The 21,631-nt window shown below is 28.5% G+C and overlaps 1 protein-coding gene across 2 annotated transcripts in view; it reads left to right on the plus strand.

Moving 5' to 3' along the window:
* Nucleotides 1–17,454: 17,454 nt before the first annotated feature.
* The window catches only part of sim (bHLH transcription factor single-minded), a 143,426-nt gene continuing 139,249 nt past the window's right edge, over nt 17,455–21,631 (plus strand). Inside the window, exon 1 of one of the 2 annotated variants that reach the window (XM_071184725.2) lies at nt 17,455–17,800. The gene's annotated coding sequence lies outside the window, so the exon portion shown is untranslated. 2 annotated transcript variants of the gene reach the window in all.

Consider the following 21,631-nt stretch of genomic DNA (forward strand, 5'->3'; position numbering starts at 1 on the left):
TGAATTGGAACTTTCTCGATGTAAATGAAGAGAATCAGTTGATATTGTTTCTAAAGGAAACTGGTAACCTTAGTGGTTAAGATTCTGAGTGAATCTGTTATTCGTTAATTAATGTTTGTTTCTAAGTGAAACTAGTTGCTTTTAGGTAAAACTTGGAACCTGTGTGGTTTCGAACCTAATTGCTTAAGAGTCTATGTGACTCATGTTATTATTGAAGAATAAATATTATTGTTATTGTTATTGATCATATGGTTGATTGAATTAGTTGATGATAACCAACATCATCGCATTATGGTGTAGTTTGAAGTAACTCGGCATATATACCTGACATATATATATATATATATATATATATATATATATATATATATATATATATATATATATATATATATATATATATATATATATATATATATATATATATATTCTACCTCTCTCCTGACTAAACATACATGTGTATATGTATAGTCAGGAGCGAGGTTATAAGTTTGGCCTCCTTAGTGTTAATTTCACTTTTTGCGTTTTTGGTCCTATCTTTAAAACTAAAGGCGCAATTTAAAAAAAAAGAAAAAAAGAAAGAAAATTACACCTACTCATGAAATTGGTTCTACCAAAAATAATTTCATGCAATACTAATTTTTAATATTTATTTTTTACTATTTTATTTTATATTTGTCAAAATTTTTTTTAATTATGAGCCATAAATTCTTTATACCATATTAATCTAAGTATTTTTCTAGAGTGAAATCTAAAGTTTCAATTGTTTTTATTAAGTAGAAGCTAAAAGGAAATTAAAATTAATTATTTTTAAAAATAATAATTTGGCGACAACGAAAAAAATATTTAAATGGAGCGATTAATGCCTAAGCTCGATACACTTTCAAGGAACTTGACTTGAGCAAGCCAAGGGTATATTTCATTCATGATTTTTCGTTGTTTTTATTCGATATCGTTTCTCTCTTTAATTATACAATACGATGTTTCTTTCTAAGTCGTCTGCTAATTTATTCTTAATTCAGTAAGGAGATTTGAATAAAATGTTATATTAAACGAATGTCAAGTTTTATAAAACATGTTTTTGATTGAATGTGGTTACGCGTCTGCTTTTTTAAATTTTAGTTTTTAAATGTTTCATTTCACAATTCATTCAATTTCAGTAATGTGCTTAATGCAGTTGTTAGAAATAATATATTTATCAATTATTCGAAACATATTTTAATAATTAAACAATAAAAATATAAACAAAGATACTAGTTATGTAAAAGGTATCTTTATATCGCCTTGAACCAAACTGATGTAACATCAACAAAGATTATCTGAAATATTGCTAATGTTGTAAAAGTCACTACAGAGAATATAAAGATGCCGAACATAGACAGCTGTCGAATACGAAGCCAAAATTTTTAAGCGTCTTAAAATATCTCAAATCAGCATCTTATATATCGTCCAAACATCTAATTTTAAAATTAAATTTTTAATTACCTGGTCACGTGTGATTCCCAGAATTATTCAACCAATTATTTCGTTAGAGTTTTGTATTTTTCAAATTCTCCTTCTTTATACTATCACGCAGATTTTTTTTCCGATAATGTATTAATCGAACTTTAACACTATACTAATAAAACTACAATTTTATTTTGAAGTTTAAACCAAACATACCGTTAACATATATTACACCGTTAAATTAAAGAAAACTACTACTTTAAGAAAAGGAAGAAAAAAAAGATGCTAAAAAAATTAACTTTTTTTACAATTCGCGATCGCAACGAACTATAGGGGGCGTTGTCGTATGAGACGCTTACCTGCGATTTCCATATGAACCGTCATTCAGTTACTCTGGAGACGTCGTTAATGTAGCGTGTAGCATTGCAACGTTCCTTCCTTAATTTGGCTTATTAAATTTAAAAAAGAAAAATGCTTGATCTTCTTTCTTGTACAACCGAAAACAAAATGGTATCTCTTTTTATTAGAGAAGGAACATCCAAAACACATCGGAAAAATATTTGTACATTAACAGAAAAAAATATGTATATTCTTATAAGAGTTAAAACCTAATGCCCGAGAAATAGTATTACTAATTTTAATGATAAAACATGAAAGGCCCATTTAAACTTTACATTCTATAGTTTTAAGAATCATATTAGTTCAAAAATTAAAATGAACAAAAAGTATACATAAGCCTCAAAATTTAATGAAATTTAATTTTGTAAACAACGTTTTTTGACAACAATTTTTATCAAAAAATTTCAAGTTTCAATAAAAATCATTATTTAGAAACTAAGAAACGTAAAATAAAGAATGCTGACGAAACAAAAACAAAACAATTCTTTTTTGTCGCCATTTTTAGTGCTACGAATATTCGTCTTTGGGATTTGCCAAAAACAAAACAAGATGCAATTTTATTTTTTCAGGAGGGAAATATTTTACCGAAAAAACGAAAATGTACCAATTCCCACAACATAAAACTTTATCTTGGCAAACGTACGTTTTGGAAATGTTATTTCATTTGGAATCTTATTCATCAGAGTTCATATGGCGATATGATTGTTTTGAATCTATGCTAAACTCTATATCGGCTCATTTTCCACCGAAATCCAACTAACTATTTTGATTTTAAATAAAGTGTTTTATTTTATGAACTGTCGCAAAAATTTTAAGTGTAGATTGGCGGCACTTAAAAACCGCCAAATCTGTAGCGGCGGTGGCGTTAATACGTCGTAAGTACCGAATTTTTATTCCATACTTTTCTGAATCATATTATTTCAAACATTGGAATATACAAGAAGTATACATAAACACATAATGTTATACCATTTAATTTTTCAAAAGTATTTTGAGAACAATTTTTATCAAAAAATTATAAACTAAAAAACGGAAAATAAAGAATTCTTAGGATAAAAAAAACGATTTTAAGAATTATTAACATTGAAATAAAAACTTTCATATTGTTTCTTTTTTTATTATTCTTATAGTTCTTAATCAGACGTAAAAAACCATTCTGTAGAGAACCATCATCAAATGAAAAAAAAATATTTACAAGCAAATTTTTTATTGTAAAAATCATTGCACTTACCTGATTTATGATTCCCGGAGAATTCCAAAATGATAAGTTCCTTGTTTGAAAACTTTATTCTCAAATAATAGATTCATAGTTTATACCTTCATTACTTTTAGATAACATACTACACAGCAAAATTTTATAATTGATATGAATTTGAATATGTAGCTAAAAACAGAATAGCTGAATTCTAGTTGAACTTATTCTTACAAAATTAAAAAAAACTTACCAAGAAAACGATTTAAATTAATTAAGAATCAGCACAAATGGCACTATTTCAAGTAACTTGGAAAAAATTTTATTGTTGTTTTCCGAATTATATGGATACAGAAATATATACTATTCTATAACGAAGAAGAATATGCTATATTACAATTCTGTATGTTCTGAATTCATATTTATTCACTGGAATGACGAAAGCAATGTTGACTTCACTTTAATTCGTAATGAATTGAAGACAGAAGAAATGCATTTTACCTTAATACACACATCTGTAACAGTATCCGAAATCGGAAGTCATCAGTTGCAAGTTTGTTGATAATAGAAATTAAAAATTATTGAGGAATTTTTCTTCAAATGTTTGGCGTGTTCTGTTCCTGAAACATTTACTAATATTCTGGAGATTTTTTTCAAGTTCTTCGGCCTTTTCCTTAGGGAAATTTTGTTTCTTATTTGCTGCTAAAAAATGGCGTCTGATTCAGTCAATGACTTTGATGGAACTAAATGAAAACGTGATAAATTAATGTCCGATATTTACAGGCTCCCGCTAGACGGCGTACTCGAGCGTTGCGATCGCGAATTATTTTTAAACTAAGGCACAATTCACGAGATATTATTGTAGTAGAATTTGTTATCAGGAAAATGATTCATTTTGTTAAAAAATTAATACTAAAAATTGAAATTTATAAAAAGATTCCGAAGCCTTGCTATTTTTAAAACCCTCTGATTTGAAATATGCATATAAAATACGCAATTTTTAAACCTATTTTGATAAAAAAAATTACAAAAAAAAAAAAAAAAAAAAAATACTCAACGAAAGGTTAACATTCTTTTTACGGAAACTATGAATAATTTTTTTTTCTATATTTAGCCATAAGAGAATAAGTATGATATTACTTCAAGGAACCTTCTCAATAATTTCGTTGTTTCCAAAGTTGAAATCTGGACGGAACATATTATTGCTTGAAAGCTAAAACAAGAAACAATTTAACTATTATTATTTATTTAAGCTTATTCCATTAATTTGTTGATAGCGGTATCGGAGATAAGGACATGTGTTGGAAGCCCCATTTACTTTTAGCATACTGTGTTATTAAATTTCGAAATAAATGTTGAAATTTATATCTAGCAATATCGAACCTCTGTCTTATTTTTTTAAATTTCTTTTGTAATTTTTTACATCAAGTTACACGGGAGCTTATAAAATGAAAAGTACGAAATAAAATTTTTTTTCTCTAACAATGGATAAATAATTATTATTTAAAGAAAATATAAACGCAAAAAAGAAATACTATAATTGCAATAATTTTTGAGCAAATAGGAATTTCGAAAAAAATCTCTGATTTATATAAATCTAAATGTCCCACCAGCGCGTCAAATTTCAACTCGGTAGTTGCATTTCAGAGGACCAACAATCAACATGACTTTTTTTTATTACAAGTTTAATAATTAATAATTCTCGAACTAATAATCGAATCACAATTTTTTTGAAATTATTTAATCGAACTTCGTGTACATTTTTTTACACGTTTACGTAATTTCAAGTATCTATCTCTCATAGATTTTGAGCAGCAGAGCAAAGTGTAACACAAAAAAAAATTGTTGAGAAAAAAAAAACGCGAAAAAGCACTTAAAATTGCAATAATTTCTCAACAATTTTAAATTTCTAAAAAAAAAACTCTGCGAAATTCATAAGCAATTTAAAAAATTAATGCACATTTTACTACACATCTACGTAGTTTTAAGTTTCTATCTCTCATAGATTTTGAACAGCAAAGGAAAGTGTAACACAAGGTAAAAAAAGTTGAGAAAAAAAATTCACGAAAAAGCACTTAAAATTGTAATAATTTTTGAACAATTTAAAATTTCGAAAAAAAAAAAAAAAAAAACTCTGTAAAATTCGTAAACAAATATGGTCCTTAAAGCATGCCGAGTTTTAACTCTGTATGGTTGCATTCCTGTTGCCTGTGGAGCGACCCATATGGTACATTTTTCAACAAGTTTAACAGTTAATTATTATCGAATTATTAACTAATTATCGAATGTTAGTATTACTCAACACATTTTAGATGCTTATTCCATAACTACTCTCATGTGCATCCCAAAAATTATAATTTTTGGACATCAATATTTTCCACAAGGGTCATCCCGTAAAATGATATCGCATGGCAATCAAAATATCATATTTTTATTTAAAATAAGACTGAATTTTAATATTACATGTTACACTTTAACTTATATGTTGCGCAAAAAATGATAATGTTTGCCCATTAATATATAATCCGAGAGTCATCCCCCATAAAATGATATTGCTTACTGTAGAGTTAAGTTAAAAAATTCTGATGTTGTTTTGACTTAGAAACACTTTCCAACTTTTTGCTTTTAGAAATATTCTAAGTACCAACAACATCAGAATTTTTTTTCTTGCAAGTACAAACACTTTGAAAATTTTTCAAAGTCAACATAATTTGAAAATATTTCTGCAACTTCTTATATACAAATTTTTTCCCACAAAAATAATTTTCTGTATGTTCTAGGAATTTCTGAATAATTATAAGTGTCAAGTAAGTAACAAGTTCTAATAAGTTAAGTATTTTTTAACTCCAAATTTCAGCTACTCTTTATAAACTGTTTTTCTAGCATCAAAAATTTTGAAGTTCAAACAACTTCATAATCATTTTAGGTAAAGAAAGTTTTTTAATTTTTTAACTCAAAACAATTTTAAAATTTCTTTAAGTACCAACCACTTAAGAGTTTTTCCAAGTCTAAGGAATTTGAAAATTATTCAATGTCGTTCCAAGACCAAACTTCTACTACTCGTTATATAACTGTTTTCTCAGACTTCAATAAATTTCTGTGTATAAGCATTTGCAAAATATTTCTAAGTACAAATGGTTATAAAACGTTTTTAAAATCAAAACAATTTGAAAATTATTCAAGAGCTACAGTCCACTTCCCTAGTAGGGATGAGAGTCCAACCTCACTGATTAGGTATTACTGATTACTCTTACTATATAACCATTTTTTCCAACTTAAAAAGTTTTCTGTGTTCAAGTAATATCAGAATATTTTAAAGTCCAAACAGTTCGAAAATTTTTCTAAGTTCACACAATTTAAGATTTGATTCTAAGTACTAACAGTTTGAAAATTCTTTAAATCTTAAAACAATTTGAAAATTATTCAAAGTATAAACAACTTCGGAATTTTTAAAAGTACCCACAACATTAAAAGTATCAACAGAAAAATTAAATCAAAAAAAAAAAAATTTAAAAAATTTCTAGGTACAAATAACTTTAGAATTTTCAAAATACCCGCAGTTTCATAATTTCTCAAAGTACATACAATTCAAAAAATCTTCAAAAATCGCAACAATTTGAAAATTTTTCCTAGACCAAACATCTATGACTCGTTATATACCCATTTTTTCCAACATCAAAAATTGCGTTATATTCAAACAATTTTAGAATATTCCTGAGAAGAAAATATTTTAAAGTAATTTAAAGTCAAAGCAATTTGAAATTTTTCAAAGTACAAACAACTTCATTATCATTTCAGGTAAAGAAAATTTCTTAAATGTTTTAACTTAAAACAATTTTAAAATTTTTTAAAGTACCAACAGCTTCAGAATTTTCCTAAGTCCAAATAATTTAAAAAATATTCAAAGCCGAAACAAATGGAAACTTTTCCTAAACCAAACTTCTGCTAGGCGTAATAAAGCTGTTTTTTCCGACATAAATAAATTTCTACGTTTAAAAATTTGCAAAATATGTTTGCCGGTAGACCGGTTTAAGTACAAGCAGTTTGAAAATGTTTCAGAGCCAAAAGAGTTTGAAAATTATTCAAAGTTAAAACATTTTCTGAATTTTTCTAAGTAATAAACATATCCGAGTTTTTCTAACTACAAAACATTTGAAAATTTTTCCAAGAGCAGACTTCTGCTACACTTTACATAACTGTTTTTCTCACATTCAAAAAGTTTTCTATGTTCACACAACATCAAAATTTTTCTAAAACCAACAGATTGTTCAAAGTACAAAGAATTCGAAAATTTATCGAAGTCGAAACACGTTAAAAAAGTTTCTAAATTTAAAATTCCGCAACTCTTTATATACATTTTTCTTTACCCAGCTGCAGAAATTTTTAAATTCACATATCTTCAAAATATTTCTAAGTACGAAAAAAAAAAAGAAAAAAGAATGAAAATTATTCCAAGTACAAACAACTTCAGAATTTTCTAAATATTAAAAACATCAGAATTTTCCAAGTGTAAAGAATTTGAAACTTTTTCTAACTTCCAACTTCTGCGACTCCTTATTTACCCGTTTTTAAGAACTACAGATTCTAAACATCTTCAGAGTTTTTCGAAAACCATCAGTTTCAGAATTTATCAAAGCACGAAAAATTTTATAACTCTTACAACAGTCGAAACAGTTTAAAAATTTTTCCTCGTCGAAACATCTGCTACTCCTTATAAAACTGTTTCCTTCCAACTTTAAAAAAAAGAAAAAAAACTCTATATTTAAACAAGTTACGAAGTTTTTTTTAAGTACAAAAGATTGAAACCTTTTCTAGACTTCACTCAACTTTAGAATTCTTCCTATGTATAAACATTTTGAAAATTTTTCACAGTCTAAGCAAGTGGAAAATTTTTCTGATTGCAAACTTTTGCGAATCTTCATATATCCGTTTTTTTTTTCCAACTAAAAGTTTTCTATGTTCAAACAATTTCAGAATATTTCTAAAACCAACATATTAAAATATTTTCTGAGTATAAATAATACATAAAATTTTTTGAGATCAAAACAATTTGAAAAAAAGTTCTGCGACTTCTTATATACCCGTTTTTCTAAACTAAAATAATTTTCTATGTTCAAAGAATTTAGAAACAATTCTAAGTACAAAACAAGAAGAATTCAGAATTTTCAATCAAAATACGAAAAATTTGAAGATTTTTCAAAGTCAAGACAATTTTAAAATTTTTCGAAGAGTCAACTTGAGAAATTTTCTAAGTACCAACAACATCAAAATATTTCAAAGTACAAATAGTTTGTACAAACAGTACAACAGTATTACTTACAATATCTGCAATTCTTAATATACCCGTTCTTTAAAAACTTCAGAAATTTTAAAAGTACCAACAACTACAGAATTTTCCTATCTCAGAACATTTCAGAATTTTTTTAATACCAACGAATTAAAAATTTACAAAATTACAAAAAATGTGAAAATTTTTCAAAGTTTAAAACAGTTTGAAAAATTTTCTACGACCAAACACCAGCTACTAGATATATACCCCTTTTTTTTTCAACTAAAAAACAATTTTATGTACATACAACTCCAGAATATTTCTAACACAAACAGATTCAAAATTTTTTCAAAGTATAAATAATTACAAAAAATTTCAAAGTTAAAAAAATTTGAAAAAAAAAAAAAAAAATATATATATATATATATTCTGTTACTTCTTGTATATTTTTTCCCCACTAAAATAATTTTCAATGATCAAACAACCTCGGAAGTTTTTCAAAGAGCAAATAATTTGAAAAAGTTTCAAAGTCAAAACAAATCTAAAATTTTTCTAACACCAAACTTCTACAACTCCTTAAATAATTGTATTTTTTCCCAACTACGATAATTTTTAATTGGTAAAGCTTTAAATATTTCTAAGTAGAAAAATTTGGAAAATTTTTCAAATTCTGAGCAATTTGATAGCAACTCAAAGTACAAGCAAATTACGAAATTTTCTAAGTACCAGTAACATCAGAAATTTTTTAAGTACAAACAGTTTTAAAATTTTTCTAACTTCGAACTTCTGCGATTCTTTACATACCCGTTTTTGAAAATTTCAGAATTTTTCAAAGTACCAACAACTTCAGAATTTTCCTAATTCTATGCTTTTTCAGAATTTTTCGAAAACAAACTGATTCGAAATTCTTTCAAGGTACAAGTAATTTGAAAATTTCTCAAAACCGAAAAAGTTTTGAAATTTTTCTAACTTCAAACTTCTGCGATTCTTTATATACCCGTTTTTAAGAACTTCAGAATTTTTCAAAATACCAACTACTTCGGAATATTCCTAATTCTAAGCATTATCAGAATTTTTCGAAAACAAACCTATTCTGAATTTTTCAAACTACAAATTATTTGAAAATTTTACAAATCCGAAACAGTTTCGAATTTTTTCCGGAACTAAACTTCTGCGACTTTATATAAACCCGTTTTTTCTACTAAAATACTTTTCTATGTTCAAACAACTTCAGAATTTTTCAAATTACATGTAATTGCAAAATGTATCAAAGTCGGAGCAAGTTGAAAATTTCTCAAAATATAAACTTCTGCTACTCCTTAAATACATTTTTGCCAACTTCAAAAATTTACATGTTTGCAAAACTTCAAAATATTTCTACGGACATAAATTTTGAAAATATTTAAAAGTTAAAACAATTTACTAATAATTTAAAGTACAAACAACTTCGAAAATTTTCTACCAACAACACATCCGAATTTTTAAAATTCTTCAAATTCCAATCAAGTTCAAAAATTTATAACTACCAGGGTACCGTATTAAGCAACTAAAAATTTTTTTTTATGTTCGCACATTTTCAGGGTATTTCTAAGTATAAAAAATGTGTAAATTTTTCTAACTCAAAACAGTTTGAAAGTTATTCAAAGTACAGAGAACTTCTTAAATTTTCTAATTACCAATAACATTGGGAATTTTCAAAGTACAAAAATTTTGAAAATTTTCCTAACTTCAAATTAACAACCAATCTGATGAGCTTTGGAACACAGGTGATTAGTAATCGAAAACTTTAGTTACAGAGTGACGATATGAGTTTACTTAACTTTCTAAGATTAATGTCAAAGACACTAGTATTTTATCGTTATTTTCAAAAATAGGCTTAATCAAACGAGTTTTAACGTAAAAATATTAATGAATTACACTATATCACTGATAATGAGTAGACAAATTCATCAAGTTTTTTCGAACTCATAAACCATTTTATTTTATTTAACTGATTACGTATATCTCTTAGAATGATTAGTACATATTTACTATATCGACTAATTAAATACAAACCTTCTGACTAATAAACTATTTTATCAGTTTAGAATTATTAGACACCTTACTTAAAATTGGTAAAAATGTAATCTCTAAAGAAGGGTTCATTTAGAAATTAAATCAGTGTTATAATGCTTTAATGGCAAAATAATAATTTGAACAATAATTTAAGTAATAAAAACATAAACCATTTTATTCAACTGAATATGTATAGAATGATTATTACATATTTACTATATCGACTAATTAAATACAAACATTCTGGCTATCGAACTATTTCATCGGCTTAGAATTATTAGACATATTACTTAAAATTGGTAAAAATATAATATCTAAAGAAGGGTTCATTTAGAAATTAAATCAATGTTTTTATAATGCTTTAATGAGAAAATAATAATTCGCACAATAATTTAATAAAAACATAATGAAAAATATAATAGCTTGTGAAAAATTTCGAAGTCCCGAAAATAAAAATAATTCTTCCTCTTTCTAAAGAAGAGATAAAAAAAAAAGCATCTTCCTTATGATAAAACCTTATCTAAAGAAGGGATCTCACAATCTCAGAAAAACCTCTGTCTTCCTTCATGATCATTAACTGGGGTTGGAGCTCCATGAGTGTACCACCACAGGGATAAGACTAGAGATCATTGAACTGGGGTGAAAGCCAAGTGGGGTGAGACCCCCATTTTCCCCCTACTAACTAATAAGTTGACCCGTGCAACATTAAAATTCAGTTTTATTTTCAACAACAATAAGAGATTTTAGACTTCCATTTTCAGACAAAATTAAAACTTAAATTTAAATCATGTGATGCTAGTTCAAAAGTTCATTCCTAGGGAAAATATTGATATCAAAAATTATTGTTCTCTCGTTGCCAAAGAGTAAAATTAACTTCTAAATAGTCCCATTTAATATCAATATTCAGTCTCTTTATTTTTAAACGTAAATATGATATTTCAGCAGCAGCTGCCAGTTTCAGACTAAGTTGTAGCTCAAAGCTACAGTCTCTGATATTATTTTAAGGAGGGATGCTTGGGAAAAATTATGATTGCAAAAAATGAATCATTTTTACTTTGGACATGAGGGAAATTGATGTCCACAAAAACCAATCTAATACTACAATCTAGTCTTAAAACAAAAATATGAGATTTCGACTGATAATTTAAGGTTTTGAATCTTCAAAGTTCAACTTTCTGGTCTGGTCTGTTTGGTCTAGCTGGGTTTCTGAGGCCAATAATGGCCCTTTTCCCATTCATCCTGTAATGAGAACATAAGCAAAAACAATAGACAGATTACATGAAATGCCACAAATAATGGCACATGTTAAGGTAGAGAAAAAAGAATGGCACTTTGCCATGGTAATAAGTATCAAATAATTGAATGTATAGAAAAGTACAAGACATATTTGCAAGTAGGGAAAAGAAAATTACAAGAAGGGAAAATAATTTTAAAAAAATGGGATAAGTTAACAAATATTCATAATGAATAACGTTATGATTATAAAAAACCTCATTAACAAAAAAGTCTACCTCCGTTAAAGTAGAGACCCGACCGTCCTGGTAACTACCACTCGTGTCGTGCGGGTTGCGGTTGCTCTCTACACTAGAAATTACTCGGATTAATCTCGTCCTGATCTGACCCAAAGGAGGTTGCTCTTTCTCAAAGTTTAACTTTGCAATATGTGATATCATTTTGAAGGATAACTTTTGTTGAAAATATTGATAATCAAAAATTATCATTTCTGCACTGTAAATAAACGGAATTCCCATATAACATAAAAAAAATTCAATCTTATTATTTTAAGCAAAAATATGAGATTTCGACTGTCATTTTCAGAGAAGATTGGAACAACTCAACTCTGCAGTAAGCAATATTTTAAGGGATGACTCTCGGATTACATATTAATGGGCAAACATTATGATTTTTACGCAACATATAAGCTAAAGTGTAACATGTAATATTTAAATTCAGTCTTATTTTAAATAAAAATTATGATATTCTGATTGCCATTTTCAGACGAAGTTTAAGATCAACAATATAATATGGGATATTTGATCAACAATATCATTTTACGGGATGACCCTTGTGGAAAATATTGATGTCCAAAAATTATAATTTTTGGGGTGCAAATGAGAGTAGTTATGGAATAAGCATCTAAAATGTGTTGAGTAATGCTAAAATTCCTAATTTTAACAAAAATAGGAGATTTCGACTGCCATTTTTAGACTAAGTTAAAGCTCAACTTTACAATCATTTGTGATATCATTTTAAGGGATGTGCCGTGGAGATAATATTGATGAACAAAAATTTTCACTTTTTCGTTGTTTCCTTAAGTGAAATTATTATCCGTGTCGTCCCTTTTAATATAAAAATTTTGATGTATTTTTAATAATAAAGTGAGTTTTATATAATGAGAAAGCGCATCTCTAGAATATATGTTATTTTAAAGAATGACTGTTGCGTAAAATATTCCAAAAATTATAATTTTTAAGTTGCAAATGAGTGAAATTAATATTTTAAGTCTCCCATTAAATATTAGCATTGAGCCTTATTACTTTGTAATAAACTAGAAAGCACCGCCCCCCTGCTCGCTTACCCCCGTAATTGAGTCTTATTAATGATTGTTTATCTCTTTTTAAACGTCAATATCATCCTCAAAATAAACAGAATAGTTTGGTTTCAAAACATATAATTATTTTAGTTTTATGTAAAAACATTTTGTTAATCGTAGCAATGTAAGTCATTACCTAGATTTAAAAATAGAAGGAAAAAAAACTACAGATTGTGAGATTAGAAGAAATAGGATAAATATATTAAAAGTAATTTCACTATTTGAAGAAACTTAGAACAATTGAAATAGGGACCGGTCTCTCTCCCCCCCCCCTTCTCTCTCACATGCAAATGTTCCAAATTTATCGCTTTTCCGTCGTAAATGAGTCAAATTACTGTCTAAAATGCTCCCTTGGTAATCCCTATCCTTTTGTGACAGAACACTTTAAATGACAAATCTGTAATTTTTGTGTTGCAAATGCTGAGAATTTCGGAATAAATATCTAAAATATATTGTCTACTGAAACACAGCCATAATTTTATCAAAAATATGAAATTTCGACTACTAGTCTAAAATTAAGTTTAACATGAAATTTAAAATGCGTAATATCATCGTAAACGGTAACTCTTTCTGGAAAATTTATTAATTTATTTTTTTAAGCTTCCATCGCCCACATGCATTAACACTTCGTCAATTCAGGCATTTACTGGGCAGATTTGTTGGCCACTCTTCCAAGAGCACCATATTAGGTGGGCAATGTTGCTCCCACAGGAAGGACAGATAGTACAGAGAATGAAAGAACATCCATGCCTTACCCGGGATTCGAATCCAGAACCTTTCCGACGCAAGGCCCGTTCCCTGACCCCTACACAGTTCTGTCGGCTTTTCGGGAAATATTGATGCCCAAAAAGTATAAATTTTGCATTGCAAATAAATAGAATTATTATTTAAAGTGTTCCGTTTACTATCACAAGTCAGTTTTATCTTTAATAAATGCATGGCTATCGGTTTTATTTTTAATAAATTTCGACTGCCAGTTTTCAACAAAGAAAAAGCTCAACTCTTATCTATTATATATCATTTTCAGGAACGACTCAAGAAAAATTGAAATTTTGAAGAAGAAAAAAATTATGACGAAAGATTATCACTATGTGTGAAATTATTATTTGAAACATTCCGTTTTATATTAAAATTCAATTTTATTTTTTGCAACAGTATCAAATTTCGACTGGTAGTTTTTAACAAAGCTGAAACTCAACTCTACAGTATATCACATTAAATTATGCGATTTATTGGGAATAATGATGGCCTAAACTTGTCATTTTTACTAGCATCTGAGTAAAACTACTACCTAAAATGTTACATTTAAAATAAAAAAATCATATTTTTTCTATATGATAGTTTGATTGCCATTTTCGGACAAAGAAGCTTAACTTTTCAGTATGTGATATAATTTGAAAGGTTGATTCCTGTCGTAAATATTGATGTCCAAAAATTACAGTTTTTATGGTGCAATTGAGTTATAATAAAGTGTAGATTAAAGAACCCAGTCTTACTTTTAATAAAAATATGAGATTTTGACTGCCTTTTTCAGAAAAATGTAAAGATCTATCATGTAGGATAGATTTTTAGGGAAAGACTCTTGAGGAAAATATTAATATACAAAAACGATTTCTCTGTTACAAATGAGCTGTGTTGTAGTTGCCAAAAGAACCTTTTATTCTTAACTACTAAATTAATAGCATAAATGTGACACTGAAAAAATATTGCGAAACAAACAACAAATAAAATTTTAATGTTTAATTTAACGAAAAATTCTCACCTTGTGAGAAAAAACACAAGAAAGTTCAACTAAAAAAAAGAAAAAGCCTGTTCTACTTATTCTTTTAAAAAACAAAGAGAAAACGTGAACCACCAATACAATATGCTCTTTTTTACATTTAATGTTTTTTGCCAACCTGGTCAAATATGATTCGACAATCTTCAACAGCAATTTAAATTCTGTTCTTTGAAAATAATCGTCTGCTACTATGTCTTTGAAAATAATCGTCTGCTACTGTGTCAATCTTCAACAGGCTGATTAATATCCTCCTAAGTGCCATGTCATTTTCAGACGACGCGTAAGCATACAGTATGTGGTATTATTTTAAAAGAGCATTTTTAAGGAAAATATTAATGTCCAAAAATTTCTGATTTTACTTTATAAATTAATATAATAATATCTAAAGTGTCTCACGTTAATATTAAAAATCCGTCTTATTTTTAACAACGATATGGATTTTGACAGCTTGTCTCAAACTAAGTTGAAGCTCAAGTCTACTCTGATATAATTTTGAAGGGTAACTATAGTAGAAGACATAGATGGCCCGTTCAATATTAAATTTCACTCTTATTTTTAATGAAATTTCGACAGCTAATTTTCTGAAAAAGTTGAATCTCAACTATATAGTATGATTTTAAAGATCCGATGATTAAGCTAATTCAGCGATTCTTCGCCAATCGATCTTCATTATCAATCTGGAGGGAAGGAATAGTTCTTTTCAACGAGATTAACGAAGTGCTTATATATAGTTTACTCTGTCTACAGCATAGGTCTCCTTCCTATATATATATATATATATATATATATATATATATATATATATATATATATATATATATATATATATATATATATATATATATATATATATATATATATATATATATATATATATATATATATATATATATATATATATATATATATATATATATATATATATATATATATATATATATATATATATATATATATATATATATATATATATATATATATATATTATTAGCAATAAGAAATCAATGAAGGGAATCGACTTTAATTTGTGTATTTCTACACTGAATTCAGACTAAAACTGGTACACTAACTTAAATTAAGATTTCTAATTGGCGATTATACTTTACAAATTTGGCTAATTTTCTTTGATGAATCTTCTCTAGTTTTATAACTGGCCGGCATTGAATAGTTAATTCATTTCTGGGCTTACGGCTATCAATGTTCCAATGTTCAACTCCATAGCCTAGTAATTTTTAACTCAACCCAGAAGACAAGTATTAGGGCAAACTAGCCGTCACGGAGGACATGTTGATGGAACTCATCCAAATTTGCGTTACACAGTGAAGAAAACCTCCTATAGTTAACCTAACCCTAACAAAGGGATTCTGATCCATGATAAACCAGCCGCTGAGGATATTTTACGCCAACACTGTGGTCGTTGTGAGAGTCGAGAGCAGAATTCGTAAAGACCAGCATATCTGGGATTCAAATTTGGGTTATCTTATGTTTCCTCTGAACCACTGAGGATTAATTAATCTAATTTTATAATTTATACTCGTAATACCGTTAACGGAGAAAATACTGTCTTATTTCTAATGTTAAGTAGATGCTCCGTTAGTGGATTCAGCCGCTTATTGAAATTAAAACCTTTAGATACCGATGCAATCACGTTGAACGGTCTACATTGTATTTGGTATTCCTTCAATATTGAACAGGCAATCAAACTGGTTTTAATATTTCTAAACCAACCTTCCTTACTTTCAATTCGATTTTCATGATTTTTTTAAAACTCTTTCATTAGCAAATCTTTATTTTTTCCCCCCTTCAGATTCCAAATATATACATATTAAAGGTGGTAATTACGGAACACCCTGCATATGATATCTTCAAACACTTTAAAACCGAAGTGCTTTTATTTTGCAACAAATCTTGCGATTATTAGTCGTTTTTCATGTGTTCTAAGTATTATGCCTACTTAAATTAAATAATAGATAATTTTTTTTTATTTTCCAAGTTATGAATTTAAAGTTGTTTTCATAAAGCGCTAAGCATAAATATAAAGTTAGAAAGTTTAAGAGGTAACCCCATTTGGTGCGCTTTGCAACTCACAAATGGGACGCTGTTTTTCTTTCTTTCTTTTTTTTTTTTTTTTTCGAAAAGCAGTTCTTTTATGTGTATATTCTATGGCATTAAATTACATATTTTTTACACTTAAAAACTTTTTTACGATAACTTTCATAAATAATAAAACCCATGATACGTTTTACATTCATTCAAATAATCCTTTTCATTTCGCTCTTTTGTTGGCAGATAACGCCGAGGTTACAGCAATCTCATCTCAAACAATAATTTGAGCTTGACACACAATTCTATCATCAAAAAGACCCCTAAAAGTTTAATCTTTTGTGCGGCGCGAAAACTGTAACTCCACCGTGAAATCGTAATTTCCTTCACACTTTTGAAAATCTGTTAGAGAGAGAGGGGAAAAAAATCTATCCAACACCTTGTTATGTGTTTAAGCTCTTTCGCCGACAACCACAATCAGTGGTGTCATTACCATCGAGTCTCCGCCTATAACCACGCCCACACACCTATAGATCAATTTTCAGTGGCTCTATTAAGAAAGAAATAACCCCACCTTTTTGTAGGCTCGGTTCCAATGATATTTTAAATGGGCGTGACAAGATGGGTTTGATTGACACACCTTTCACTGGAGGATCCAGGTGACTGCTAAGTCCTCCGGCAGTTTTGGCTTACTCGTGACCGCAGCTAGAAATCTTTAAACCGATCAGTCATTTAAAAAGAACAATAATATTCTAGAATAAATAAGAATTAACAGGAGTAATAATCAACAAATATTAAGAAGAATGTAAGAGGTATGGGATAGTATTAAAAAGAAATTAACTCGATTTAATTTTTTTAAATTTTTCAAAGATGAATTGAAACTGTGTCGAATATTTTTCTCAAGTATGCTTGGTCAGTAATGGGATGACTTATTAAAACCAATTGTAAAGTGAATTTGAGAAACTGATAATATTCTTTGCAAAAAGAGAGTTCCTTATATTGCGGTTGCCATTCTCAATTAAGGTAAGTGGCATAATTTAATATTTGTTATGATTTTTACATTTAACAGAAAGTCATTTTAGATTTACATTATTATGATGATTGTTGAACATAAACATATGTCTCTGTTATTACTGTGACGAACTGGTACATTCCATCTAGACAGAAAAATGTTAGTTCGCCCACCAACATGTATGCCATATTTATGCCATATTAAACTTTGTGCCATGTTAAACCTTTGAGCTAGTCCACCACTGCTTTAGCATTTCATTTATGTAAATAACGGTTAGTTTACCTTGTAAAAACAAAATTCCGAAATTAGTTAAAGTTGAAATGTGTAACTGCCGATGACCTTTTAGACCTTTGAGCTAGTCCACCACTACTTTAACCTTTCATTTATGTAAATAATGGTTAGTTTGCCTAGTAAAAACAAAATTCCGAAATTAGTTAAAGTTGAAAGGTGTAACTGCCGATGACTCTTTAGATCTTTGAGCTAGTCCACCACTACTTTAACCTTTCATTTATGTAAATAATGGTTAGTTTGCCTAGTAAAAACAAAATTCCGAAATTAGTTAAAGTTGAAATGTGTAACTGCCAATGACTCTTAAGACCTTTGAGCTAGCCCACCACTGCTTTAACATTTCATTTATGTAAATAACGGTTAGTTTGCCTAGTAAAAACAAAATTCCGAAATTAGTTAAAGTTGAAATGTGTAACTGCCGATGACTCTTTAGACCTTTGAGCTAGTCCACCACTACCTTAACATTTCATTTCTGTAAATAAGTGTTAGTTTACCTTGTAAAAACAAAATTCCGAAATTGTAATTGCATGTAAAATGTTATTAAAGTGCGATAATTGGACTTTAAAACTTTTCGGTTAACGGGGCAATTTTTGAAAAAGAAATGTTATTATATCATTATAAATAAAACAATAAAAGAGGCACATATTGAAAAGATCATGAATAAAGGTTTTATGTGATGTTTTATGAAATTTGAGTTAATTACCTTTAAAGTTCAGAAATTGTTATCCTCATAAACTGTTCACATGCTTGACGTTTCTTATTTAAAGCTTTCTAAGATTACTCGTCTACATTTTGTTGCCAAATGCAGTCAGAACTTACTCCCATTTCAATAACACTCAAAGCTTTTCACTTTGTACTTTAATCTACTGAAATCTCCATAATTCAATAACTTGGCAAAATAAATCAATATTTCAGAGTATAAAGCTCTACTTTAGAAAATCGCAATTATTTCAAAAATGTCCCTTAGAGTCTTTATCCATTACACTTTTCAATTGTCTATACAACATACTATTGGGTGAAACATTGAGGTTTGCTTTACATAGCTTTCAGAAAAATCATCTTTTTCCATGCCTGGCAAATTTTGTTCCGACTTTAAAGTAAAAAAGAAAACTCTTAGAGAACCAGCTAGTTACTGTCCTGGTTTTTGTGATTTTACAAGACAATAACCGAAAATATTTCTGAAATAGAAACGAATTCAATTTGTGGAGAAAGTGAAAGAAAATAATAACAATAATTTATTGGCTTTTTATTTTTTTTTACAGTGAAAGTTTTCATTTGCGTTATGAAACCATCAATAAAACTTTTTGATTGCATGATTTGTTATTGTCTAAAATGCATACTAACTTCAAAACATAGTATGGGCAGGATCTGAATACCCTTAATTTCTTAAGAGACTAGCGCATTAATAGTATGAAAATTTTTTTTCAACGATACTTTCAGAAATATAAAATGGAATGGTATTTATGGAGTGTTCATCCTTTGAATGCTGGATATTGATTTTAAAGTATTCGCTTCATTCTCAGTTTCCAAGAAACTAGATATTATTTTCTCTTATGGCAGATTATGCACAGAGAAAAAAATTCTGGTAAAATTACAGTTACTGCATAGTAATGACATTTCTGACAATAAAAAAACTTTTTTGGTAAATAAAACCTAAATATGTAGTATTAAAACCACTTATTTGATAATTTTTCCGTCCATATGATAACGGTTTACCAAAAATTATGATTTCCAAAATTATAGTTTTTATTACTACCCATTCAGTAAAAAATACAAAACTGAAAATGAAATTTTACCGAATAAATGGTTTTTATGCCATGCTCTAAAGTATCATAATAAAATAACCAAATTTTACCACATTTACCAAATTTTATTACATTATATAAACTATATTTTGTTGTTAATTTTGCCAAAATCATTACCAAAGTGCTTCGGTAAAAATTACCGAGCTTTTTGGTGTTCTCATAGAGCAAGAAACACGATCAATTTTACCATATTCTTGTAGTTTTGGTAAAACTTTTTTTTTCTCAGTGTAATACTTTGATAAATTGAATGGTTTTATGCTAGTAAGAATGTCTTATTTCTTGATGCTTTCGTGTAAAGTCTTTTGTAGTTAATAGTTCTTTTTTTTCTTTCCACATTTACGTTGGAAGTAGACACTATCACTAATTGAAAAAAGGCTTAAAAATGCAAACAAAATTGTTTTTTTATACGGCCCGATTTCTTTCCTTAAATAAAAGTATTTAATGTGCAATGCATTCTTAACTATTTAATTATTATTATTTAATTAAATTCATGTTATGAACTAAATCTGCTACAATCAAACTGAATGAACATGAATCAATGAGCATGAAAAGCTAAACATTTAATTTACGCTGCAGTTAAGAGTTACATTAAAGGATACCAAATTATTGCTATTGATCATCTTGTTTTGTTAGCTTGATCCTGAAAATAAGAATTTAGAGATAGTTATTACTTGAATTGAGCATTTTATTTTATAACCGTTGCTGAACAGCCGACCCAATTTTTGGTTTTACGACTACCAATGCTCAACTCCGTAGCCTTGCAATTTTGAACCTGATCCAAAAGACAAGGGAACTTCTGGATGAAGTATTGGGGGGAATTTGCCTTCGATGGAACTAAGCCGCATTTGCGTTACGTGGAGAGGAAAACCACGAAAATTTCCCACTATTAGCCTGACGGTGAAGGGATTCTAACCCATGATCCGTCTACCACTGAGGATATTTTACGCCCTCACTGTGGTCAGTGCAAGCCGGGTGCGGAATAGCTAGGATTTGAACCCGGTTCACCTCATTGGAAGGCAAACGCTCTACCCCCTGCGCCACTACGGCTCAAATGTAACTTTTTTTTTTTTATCTATATAACCGCCGTTGAACAGCGGACCCGATTTCGGGTTTACGACTACTTATGTTCAACTCCGTAGCCTTGTAATTTTGAACTTGAATTCGAATCACCCAGAGTCATCGCAAGGATTCGAACTTCATTGGAAGGTGATCACTTTATTCCCTGAGCCACCACGCCTCTGAGTTGAGAATTTCAGAAAAGTTATTATGACTTTATAGACATCCATGTAAAGTTTTGTTAACCGAGGTTTAATAGTAATTTATTTGCCCACCGGACTGTGTTGTGGTCAAGGAGCTGACCTCACATCAGAAAGGTCCTGGTTTCGAATCCTGGAGGCATGGATGTTATTTAATTCTCTGTACTATCTGTCTTTATTTAGGGAGCAACGTTGGCCCACCTAATATGGTGCCCCTGAAGGAGTGCCCATCAAATATGCCCTAGAGATACTTGAATGACGAGTAGGCGTTGGAAAAAATAATAACTTATTTATAAAAAATGTTTAATATTTTCTATAAACATCAAAAAAGCGGTTTAATTTGGTCACCTGGGTTCATGTAGAAGATCCAAAGAGTTAATTTAAATATTTTTGATAAAGAAGCATGATAAATAAAAAAGAAAGCAGATAATAAAAAACCATTCAGAAATTGTTGCATGTAAATATAAAATTTCCCTGCCCAATGTTCACAAAA

Source organism: Parasteatoda tepidariorum, chromosome 5 (assembly GCF_982258835.1).
Source record: "Parasteatoda tepidariorum strain Cologne lab strain chromosome 5, Ptep-v5.0, whole genome shotgun sequence".
Taxonomy (NCBI): domain Eukaryota; kingdom Metazoa; phylum Arthropoda; class Arachnida; order Araneae; family Theridiidae; genus Parasteatoda; species Parasteatoda tepidariorum.